The following is an 11,385-nucleotide window of genomic DNA, read 5'->3' as shown; positions in this document are numbered from 1 at the left end:
GATGTGTGTGTGTGTGTGTGTCCAGTGTGTGTGTGTGTCCAGTGTGTGTGTGTCCAGTGTGTGTATGTCCAGTGTGTGTGTGTATGTGTGTGTGTCCAGTGTGTGTGTCCAGTGTGTGTGCGTGTGTTTGTGTGTGTGTGTCGTGTGAGTGTGTTTCCAGTGTGTGTGTGTGTGTGTGTGTGTGTGTGTGTGTGAGTGTGTTGGTCCAGTGTGTGTGTGTGTGTCCAGTGTGTGTGTGTGTGTGTGTGTGTGTCCAGTGTGTGTGTGTGCGTGTGTCCAGTGTGTGTGTGTGTGTGTGTGTGTGTGTGTGTGTGTGTCCAGTGTGTGTGTGTGTCAAGGATGTGTGTGTGTGTGTGTGTCCAGTGTATGTGTGTGTGTCCATTGTGTGTGTGTGTGTGTGTCCAGTTTGAGTGTGTGTGTGTGTGTGTCCAGTGTGAGTGTGTGTGTGTGTGTGTCCAGTGTGTTTGTGTGTGTGTGTGTCCGTGTGAGTGTGAGTGTGTGTGTGTCCAGTTTGTGTCCAGTGTGTGTGTGTGTCCAGTGTGTGTGTTCAGTGTGTGTGTCCAGTGTGTGTGTGTGTGTGTGTGTGTGTGCCCAGTGTGTGTATGTTTCCAGTATGTGTGTGTGTGTCAAGTGTGTGTGTGTTTGTGTACTGATACACGTGCACACACAAACACACTGGACACACACACACACACACACACACACACACACACACACACACACACACACACTGGACACACACACACACACACACAGTCTTTATATAACTTAGTCCAAGTGGTGGTCAGAATGTTTGTCTTAACTAGCCTGATAACTCCAACATGTCTGATATGAACATTGACATAAACCCTCTACATACTTGAGTTTCTCCAGTCTGCAGTGTGGATCCTCCAGTCCAGCAGAGAGCAGTCTGACTCCTGAGTCTCCTGGGTGATTGTAGCTCAGGTCCAGCTCTCTCAGGTGTGAGGGGTTTGACTTTAGAGCTGAGACCAGAGAAGCACAGCCTTCCTCTGTGACTAGACAGCCTGACAGCCTGTAAAGAGTCAAATCATATTAAAACCACACTGCTATTCTTAGGTGGTGAAAATAGTGGCAGTATATTTTTTCCAACATATTCAGATATATCAGTGTCCTGAAACCTGCCATATCTATTCATAAATTAATGTATCATTATTAGAAATTATCAAAGTATTGCTTGTAGAGATAAAAATGTATAGTACAAATATTTGAGTAGACTGACCAGAGCAGTTTAAAAGCAGTATCAGTCAAAAGACAGACAGTGAGGTATCAGATTTAGATTGTATTGAGTATACAGTCCACACCATATCTATTTTGACAAAGATAACATTTTAAATGTGGCTCTATACTCCAGCATTTTGGATTTGAGATCAAATGTTTCATATGAGGTGACAGTATATAATGTCACCTTTTATTTGAGGGTATTTTCATACATATCTGTTTCACCGTTTAGAAATCAAAGCACTTTATGTATCTAGTCCCCCTATTTGACGAAGTCATAAGTATTCTGACCATTTCACTTATAGTGTATTAAAGTAGTCAAAAGTTGAGTATTTGGTCCCAAACTCGTTGGTTGCATTTGCAGTTTGTTTTGGTTGTGTTTTGGGTTATGTTTTGTCCAATAGTAACTGAATGGTGGATGATGACTGGAGTAATTTTCTGTCTAAGTGAGTAGATAAAATGTTTCTAAACACTACTAAATTAATCCTGATGATGATATGATTAAGAAAAATAATGAATGAATCATGAATAATAATGAGTGAGAGAGTTACAGAGGCTACAACAAAACATGCTAACCTCTCACCATTACCAATAACAGAGGGGGTATGATCCTTGTTCCTCTGTAACTTTCTCATTCATCATCATTCACGATTCATTCATGATTATTCATAATCATGTTAGCATCCACATGAATGTAGAAGTGTTCAGAAACATATTCTATTCTTACTGACAATACAAGTGAAGTGACTCCAAAATGACAGGACATTATTCACCATTCAGTTTCTATTGGGGAAAACATAATCCAAAACACAACCAAGACAAACTGCAAATATATTCAACAAGTTTGTAGAATCACAAGCTTGATGTAATCACTGCAGGTAAGGAATATGGGACCAATTACTAAACTTATGACTACTTTAATACAATATAAGAGAATGTGTGTCACACCCTGGCTCTGGGACTCTATATGTTGAGCCAGGGTGTGTTCATTCTTTGTGTTTATTTCTAGGTTGGTAATTCTGTTGTGTTTAGTTCTATGTTGGCTAGAGTGACTCCCAATCAGAGGCAACGAGTGTCAGCTGTCGTTGGCTGTCTCTGATTGGGAGCCATATTTATTCTGTCTGTTTTCCCTTTGTGTTTGTGGGTTTTTGTTCCGTGTTCGGTCATTGATACCGTGGACTTCACGAGTCGTTTCTTGTTTTGTATTGTGTTTAAACTTTAACTAATTAAAGTTCGTTCATCACGCTGCGCCTTGGTCTGTTCCATATGACGATCGTGACAATGTGTCCAAATTATTACGACTTTTTCAAATGGGAGAACTAGATACATACAGTGCTTTCATTTCTAAACAGTAACACAGATATGTATGAAAATACCCTCAAATAAAAGGTGACATTATATACTGTCTCCTAATATGAAACTTACTATCTCAAATCCAAAATGCTGGAGCATAGCACCAAATGTAAAACTGTAAGCTTCACTGTCCAAACACATATGGTGTGGACTATGTGTGCCTGGTAAACACATGTGGATCTGGTGAATAGTTATCACTTGTTGACCAACTACAGGAATACTGACCTCAGAGTCTCCAGTTTACAGTGGGGATTCCCCAGTCCAGCAGAGAGCAGCTTCACTCCTGAATCCTTCAGGTCATTGTTACTCAGATCCAGCTCTCTCAGGTGTGAGGGGTTTGACCACAGAGCTGAGACCAGAGAAGCACAGCCTTCCTCTGTGACTAGACAAACTGACAGCCTGCAAAGAGTCAAATCATATTAAAACCACACTGCTATTCTTTGGTGGTGAAAATAGTGGCAGTATATTTTTACAACATATTCAGATATATCAGTGTCCTGAAACCTGCCATATCCATTCATAAATGAATGTATCATTATTAGAAATGATCATAATATTGCTTGTAGAGAGAGACATGTATAGTACGAATATTTGAGTTGACTGACCAGACCAGTTTAAAAAGCAGTATCAGTCAAAAGACAGACAGTGAGGTATCAGATTTACCGTATTTTCCGCACTAAAAGGCGCACCGGAGTATAAGCCGCAGCAGCTAAATTGAATGATGTGTACATATATAAGCCGCACTGGACTATAAGCCGCAGGTGTTTTAATGTTTAATTACCATATGTAAGGGTTCGTGCACAGAGGGGATTGTCGGGAAAGAGATGGCTGCTTGAGGAAGCTCCCATTTATTAACATTTCAACAAACAAGTTGCATATTTGCATAACGTATTCCAGCAAAATTAGTTAATAGCGTCACAATCATTTAACCACTTAACTTTGGTTATTTTTGAAAAACCTTGAAAAAGTGTGCACATCTTTGAATATTTATCTACATTATAGCCTACAGTAGTACCATAACAAAAAACAAAGCTTACAGCGCTTGACGAGGCAATATCAATGGCTAAATTAAATGTGTTTTTTTAAAAGTGCAAAATAAAGTGCCTGTAACACGACAGTAAGCGCGTAAACCTAAAGTTGCAGCAACACGGCTGCTTAAAATATACGGTAATCAGCCTACCAGAAAAGTCATTCATCCTCGTCTTCATCTTTTAGGCTAAGGTGCAGTACACGGCTGTAACCAGAAAAGTCAAGTCATTAATCCTCATCTCCGTCTTCTTCCTGCGTACTAAAACCACCAAAGTCCTCATCTTCAGTGTCGGAAATGAACAGGCTCAGGGTGGCTTCGTCAGCCACTCTCCTCTCTCCTTCGTTGACGCTCTCAAAACCAACGAACTCCTCTTCGTCACTGACGGAATCGAACAACCTCTGAAGGGCCTTTGCTGTGGCGGCGTCCTCCTCTTCATCACGCAGCAGTCCAGCCTTTCGGAACCCGTTAATGATCGTGGATGTTTTGACACTCCTCCACACTATCAGGATCCACTCGCAAACTTGAGCGAAAGTTGCTTTTCGCATGCGACCAGTTTTGGTGAATGATTTATCGCCGCTAGTCATCCACGCCTCCCACTGAACGCGTAGTGCCACTTTGAACGCACGATTGACACTGATGTCGAGTGGCTGCAGATGCTTCGTTGTTCCCCCAGGAATCACAGCTGGAATCGAGTTTGTGCTCTTGATGGCTGCTTTCACATAATCCGTTATATGGGCCCTCATGCTGTCCAAAACGAGCAAAGCTTTTTTTGGGCGAAAGAATCCTCCAGGGCGCTTGATGTAGCACTCATTCAGCCACTCATTCAACCACTCATTCAGCCATTCATTCAGCCACTCATTCAGCCACTCATTCAGCCACTCATTCAGCCACTCATTCATTACGCTTTCCATCATCCACCCTTTCTTGTTGACTTTAAAAGGAGATGCCATTCAATATTTTCTATTTTCATTTCGGTGGCGACTGTTTCAGCTTTCAGTCGGATCTGCACGGTGGAAACACCTCGGCCGTCTGCTCTCTGTGTGTTCACCCAATCTTCAAGAAAGTCTTCAAGATCGGGCCATCTGCTTTTATTACCTCTGAAAGCTTTTTTTGACTTTTTGCATTGAGACAGTTCTTCCCGCTGGCGTCTCCAACGTCTCACCATTGACTCATTGATGCCAAGGCTACGTGCAGCAGCTCTATTTCCTTCTTTTACAGCCAGATTGACTGCCTTTAACTTAAAAGCTGCATCATATGCATTTCTACGTTTGTTTTCCATAATGAGGGTTTGTGCATGAAAACTTCCTTTGCACAAACTGTCTTGCTCTCGTTCTGTCTCTCGTTCTGTCTCTCGTACCACTCTCGGTTCCACTTTTACTTTTGCGCGCTACCCGTCTCACTCTTTTCCGGCCTCCAGCTTTTCCTGCTGGAGCCCGCCGCTTAAAGGTGGGGGGCGCGGACCGGTCATAGAGCCCATAGAGTTAAAGTTGGTGGACTGTAACCTGTAAAATCCATAGATTTAGGAGGTCTTCTAGGGGCCGTTAGATGTAAAAATCCATACATTAGCCGCACCGTTATATAAGCCGCAGGGGTCGAAAAATTGGAAAAAAGGCGCGGCTTATAGTCCGAAAATTACGGTAGATTGTATTGAGTATACAGTCCACACCATATCTATTTTGACAGTGAAGCTAACATTTTAAATGTGGCTCTATACTCCAGCATTTTGGATTTGAGATCAAATGTATCATATGAGGTGACAGTATATAATGTCACCTTTTATTTGAGGGTATTTGAATACATATCTGTTTCACCGTTTAGAAATGAAAGCACTTTATGTATCTAGTCCCCCACTTTTGAAGAAGTCATAAGTATTTTGATAAATTCACTCATAGTGTATTAAAGTAGTCAAAAGTTTAGTATTTGGTCCCAAACTCGTTGGTTGCATTTGCAGTTTGTTTTGGTTGTGTTTTGGGTTATGTTTTGCCCGATAGTAACTGAATGGTGGATGATGACTGGAGTAATTTTCTGTCTAAGTGAGTAGATAACATGTTTCTAAACACTACTAAATTAATCCTGATGATGCCATGATTTAGAAAAATCATGAATGAATCATGAATAATAATGAGTGAGAAAGTTACAGAGGCTACAACAAAACATGCTAACCTCTCACCATTACCAATAACAGAGGGGATATGATCCTTGTTCCTCTGTAACTTTCTCATTCATCATCATTCACGATTCATTCATGATTATTCATAATCATGGTAGCATCCACATGAATGTAGAAGTGTTCAGAAACATCTTCTATTCTTACTGACAATACAAGTGAAGTGACTCCAAAATGACAGGACATTATTCACCATTCAGTTTCTGTTGGGGAAACATCATCCAAAACACAACCAAGACAAACTGCAAATGCATTCAACAAGTTTGTAGAATCACAAGCTTGATGTAATCACTGTGGGTAAGGAATATGGGACCAAATACTAAACTTATGACTACTTTAATACAATATAAGTGAATATGTACAAATTATTAAGACTTTTTCAAATGGGAGAACTAGATACATAAAGTGCTTTCATTTCTAAACAGTAAAACAGATATGTATGAATACCCTCAAATAAAAGGTGACATTCTGTACTGTCACCTAATATGAAACATTATATCTCAAATCCAAAATGCTGGAGTATAGCACCACATTTAAAACTGTAAACTTCACTGTCCAAACACATATGGTGTGGACTATGTGTGCCTGGTAAACACATGTGGATCTGGTGAACAGTTATCACTTGTTGACCAACTACAGGAATACTGACCTCAGAGTCTCCAGTTTACAGTGGGGATTCCCCAGTCCAGCAGAGAGCAGCTTCACTCCTGAATCCTTCAGGTCATTGTTACTCAGATCCAGCTCTCTCAGGTGTGAGGGGTTTGACTTCAGAGCTGAGACCAGATAAGAACAGCCTTCCTCTGTGACTAGACAGCCTGACAGCCTGCAAAGAGTCAAATCATATTAAAACCACACTGCAATTCTTTGGTGGTGAAAATATATTTTTTTCAACATTTTCAGATACATCAGAGTCCTGAAACCTGCCATATCTATTCATATATGTATATATACACACTACTACTAGTCGAGAGTTTGGACACACCTACACATTCAAGGGGTTTTTCTTTATTTTTACTATTTTTGACATTGTAGAATAATAGTGAAGACATCAAAACTATGAAATAACACATATGGAATCATGTAATAACCAAAAAAGTGTTTAACAAATCAAAATATATTTTAGATTTTAGATTCTTCAAATAGCCACCCTTTGCCTTGATGACAGCTTTGCACACTCTTGCCATTCTCTCAACCAGCTTCATTAGGTAGTCACCTGGAATGCATTTCAATTAACAGGTGTGCCTTCTTAAAAGTTAATTTGTGGAATTTCTTTCCTTCTTAATGCGTTAGAGCCAATCAGTTGTGTTGTGACAAGGTAGGGGGTATACAGAAGATAGCCCTATTTGGTAAAAGACCAAGTCCATTTATGGCAAGAACTGCTCAAATAAGCTACGAGAAATGACAGTCCATCATTACTTTAAGACATGACGGTCAGTCAATACGGAACATTTCAACAACTTTTAAAGTTTCTTCAAGTGCAGTCGTTAAAAATATCAAGCACTATGATGAAACTGGCTCTCATGAGGACCGCCACAGGAATGGAAGACCCAAAGTTACCTCTGCTGCAGAGGATAAGTTCATCAGAGTTACCAGCCTCTGAAATTGCAGCCCAAATACATTCTTCACAGAGTTCAAGTCACAGACACAGCTCAACATCAACTGTTCAGAGGTGACTGTGTGAATCAGGCTTTCATGGTTGAATTGCTGCAAAGAAACCACTACTAAAGGACCCCAATAATAAGAAGAGACTTGCTTGGGCCAAGAATCACGAGCAATGGACATTACACAGGTGGACATTTGTCCTTTGGCCTGGAGTCCAAATTTGAGATTTTTGGTTCCAACCGCCGTGTCTTTGTGAGAAGCGGTGTGGGTGAACGGATGATCTCGGCATGTGTATTTCCCACCGTAAAGCATGGAGGAGGAGGTGTTATGGTGTGGGGGTGCTTTGCTGGTGACACTGTCTGTGATTTATTTAGAATTCAAGGCACACTTAACCAGCATGGCTACCACAGCATTCTGCAGCGATACGCCATCCCATCTGGTTTGGGCTTAGTGGGACTATCATTGGTTTTTCAGCAGGACAATTACCCAACACACTTCCAGACTGTGTAAGGAGAGGGATTGAGTGCTGCATCAGATGACCTGGCCTCCATAATCACCCGAACTCAACCCAATTGAGATGGTTTGGGATGAGTCGGACGGCAGAGTGAAGGAAAAGCAGCCAACAAGTGCTCAGCATATGTGTGAACTCCTTCAAGACTTTTGGAAAAGCATTCCAGGTGAAGCTGGTTGAGAGAATGCCAAGAGTGTGCAAAACTGTCATCAAGACAAAGGGTGGCTATTTGAAGAATTTCAAATATAAAATATAATTTCATTTGTTTAACACTTTTTTTGGTTACTACATTATTCCATATTTGTTATTTCATAGTTTTAATGTCTTCACTATTATTCTACAATGTAAAAAATAATAAAAATAAAGTCAAACCCTTGAATGAGTAGGTGTGTCCAAACTTTTGACTGGTACTGTATATACATGAATTAATGTATCATTATTAACAGTAGATAACATGTTTCTAAACACTACTAAATTAATTATTGTGTGTGTGTGTGTCCAATGAGTGTGTGTTCATTGAGTGATACAGGAATACTGACCTCAGAGTCTCCAGTTTACAGTGGGGATTCCCCAGGACAGCAGAGAGCAGCTTCACTCCTGTATCCTTCATGACATTGTTACTCAGATCCAGCTCTCTCAGGTGTGAGGGGTTTGACTTCAGAGCTGAGACCAGAGAAACACAGCCTTTCTCTGTGAGTCCACAGAATGACAGCCTGCAAAGAGATCATCATGATTTCACAAACACACTGTTAATTTAACACCAGTAGTGTAGAAGGACAATGGCAGATGCATTTGGTTTATTCTCTTAAACAACATATAGATTAATCTTCCGTCTCCTAGAATTGTATGGTCATATTGTTATACTAATGTGAACATCAATGCATTGATTCAGTAAGTTTTTCAATATAATATAATATATTACATACATATTATAATATATATTTTTCTCTAAACTGAATATTTCTTCCTGATGATTAGTACTTAAATGTCATTTTATGTACTCACAGAGCAGCTCTGGAGGCTTTGACCACTGGCAGCAGCCTCAGAAGACCTTCCTCTGATCTGGAGTATTTATTCGGGTCAAACACATCCAGCTCCTTTTCTGAAGTCAGCAACACAAAGACCAGAGCTGACCACTGTGCAGGTGACAGTTCTTCTTCTGAGAGACTTCCTGATCTCAGGTATCTTTGGATCTCCTCCACTAGAGAATGGTCATTCAGTTCATTCAGACAGTGGAACAGATTGATGCACCTCTCTGGAGAGGGATTCTCCCTGATCTTCTCCCTGATGTACTTCACTGTTTCTCTATGGCTCTCTGAGCTGCTTCTTGTTGTTGTCAGTAGACCTCGTAAGTGCTTCTGATTGGACTCCAGTGAGAGGCCCAGAAGGAAGCGGAGGAACAGGTCCAGGTTTCCTGTCTCACTTTGTAAGGCTTTATCCACAGCACTCTTGTAGACAGTAACTTTATGCTTGTGTCTGATCCTCACAGAAAAGTTACTGGACGTTGATTGAGGTTTGGCCATTAGATTTTCATTGTTGTTGATGAATGAGAGGAACACATATACAGCAGCCAGAAACTCCTGAATGCTCAGATGCACGAAGCAGTACACCTTGTCCTGGTACAGCCCACATTCCTCTTTAAAGAGCTGTGTGCACAATCCTGAGTACACTGAGGCTTCATTGACATCAATGCCAGCCTCTTTCAGGTCTTCTTCATAGAAAATCAGATTGCCATTCACAAGCTGTTGAAAAGCCAGTTTTCCCAGTGACAGAATGCTCTCTTTATTCCAGTGTGGACCTGTCTCTTCTTTCCCAAGATACTTTTCATTCTTCTGTTTGGTATGAAACTCCACAAGGTGTATGAACATCTCAGTCAGAGTCTTGGGCATCTCTTCTCTCTTATGTTTCAGCATGTGTTCAAGGACGATTGCAGAAATCCAACAGAAGACTGGAATGTGGCACATGATGTGGAGGCTCCTTGATGTCTTTATGTGTGAGATGATTCTGTTGGCCAGGTCCTGATCACTGAATCTCTTCCTGAAGTACTCCTCCTTCTGTGGGTCATTGAACCCTCGTACCTCTGCCACCTGGTCAACACACACAGAAGGGATCTTATTGGCTGCTGCAGGTCGGGTAGTTATCCAGAGGAGAGCAGAGGGAAGCAGATTTCCCTTGATGAGATTTGTCAGCAGAACATCCACTGAGGTTGACTCTGTGACGTCACAACAGATCTTGTTCTTCTGGAAGTCTAGGGGCAGTCGGCACTCATCCAGACCATCAAAGATTAACAGAACTTTGTACTTGTCGTAGTTGGAGATTCTTGATTCTTTGGTTTCCATTGGAAAGTGATTGAGAAGTTCAATGAAAGTGTGTTTTTCCCTTTTCATCAAATTCAGCTCCCGAAAAGGGAATGAAAATACAAATTGGACATCCTGATTTGCTTTTCCTTCAGCCCAGTCCAGAATGAACTTCTGCACAGAGACTGTTTTTCCAATGCCAGCGACTCCCTTTGTCAGCACAGTTCTGATAAGTTTGTCTTGTCCAGTTAAGGGTTTGAAGATGTCGTTACATTTGACTGCAGTCTCTGGTCTTGCTTGTTTCCTGGTTGTTGTCTCAATCTGTCTCAGCTCATGTTCATTATTGACCACTCCTTTTCCACCCTCTGTGATGTAGAGCTCTGTGTAGATCTTATTGAGAAGTGTTGGGTTTCCTTGTTTAGCGATCCCCTCAAATACACATTGAAACTTCTTCTTTAGATTAGATTTGAGTTCATGTTGGTAAATCACAGCAAGCTCATCCGAATGAAGAACTAACACAGAGGATATTAATATTAAATCTGTTTTAATGCCTACAGTATTGTAAGACTGTCTTATAAAGTTTAAATTATAATCATTTATTCTCTTGTCTGTATAAATGTGTAAATGTTTTCATAATGCATTACACACTGGTGTGACTGATTTATATCATTATTGGTATTATTGATGGCATTAATAATGTTCTCTCTCTCTCTCTCTCCTCTGTCTCTCCTCTTCTCTCTGTCTAAATTAATCACCACAACACATCCCTGCTGCTACTTGATGAGGTCACTAGGTGTTGTGTTAAGGCTGCTACAATATCATTGAGTTACACAGCTACTTTAGCTGTACTTTAGCTACAGCTTTTAAATGTTCTAAAACAGCATTCAACATGAGGCAGACAGCTCTTACTTCTCTCTAGTGTGTCAGCAAGCTCCTTCTGGTTCATTTTCATCAGGACGTGCAGTGTGATCTTCAGAGCCCCCTCTCTGGCACTGCTCTCCTGCTTCTCATCTTCAGCATCCACCACTTCCTTATCCTGCTTCTGACTCTCAAAGCCTTCTGGGAGTTCTGGACTAAGAATCCTCTTGAACATCTTCAGCTCCTTCTTCACAAATGTCATGATATTCTCTTCAAGCAACTGAAATAAATAAAGTAAATAAGTTAATCAAGAGAGGAAATGTTTTCT

Source organism: Coregonus clupeaformis, unplaced genomic scaffold, assembly GCF_020615455.1.
Source record: "Coregonus clupeaformis isolate EN_2021a unplaced genomic scaffold, ASM2061545v1 scaf0017, whole genome shotgun sequence".
NCBI lineage: Eukaryota > Metazoa > Chordata > Actinopteri > Salmoniformes > Salmonidae > Coregonus > Coregonus clupeaformis.
This window is presented reverse-complemented; position numbering follows the sequence as displayed.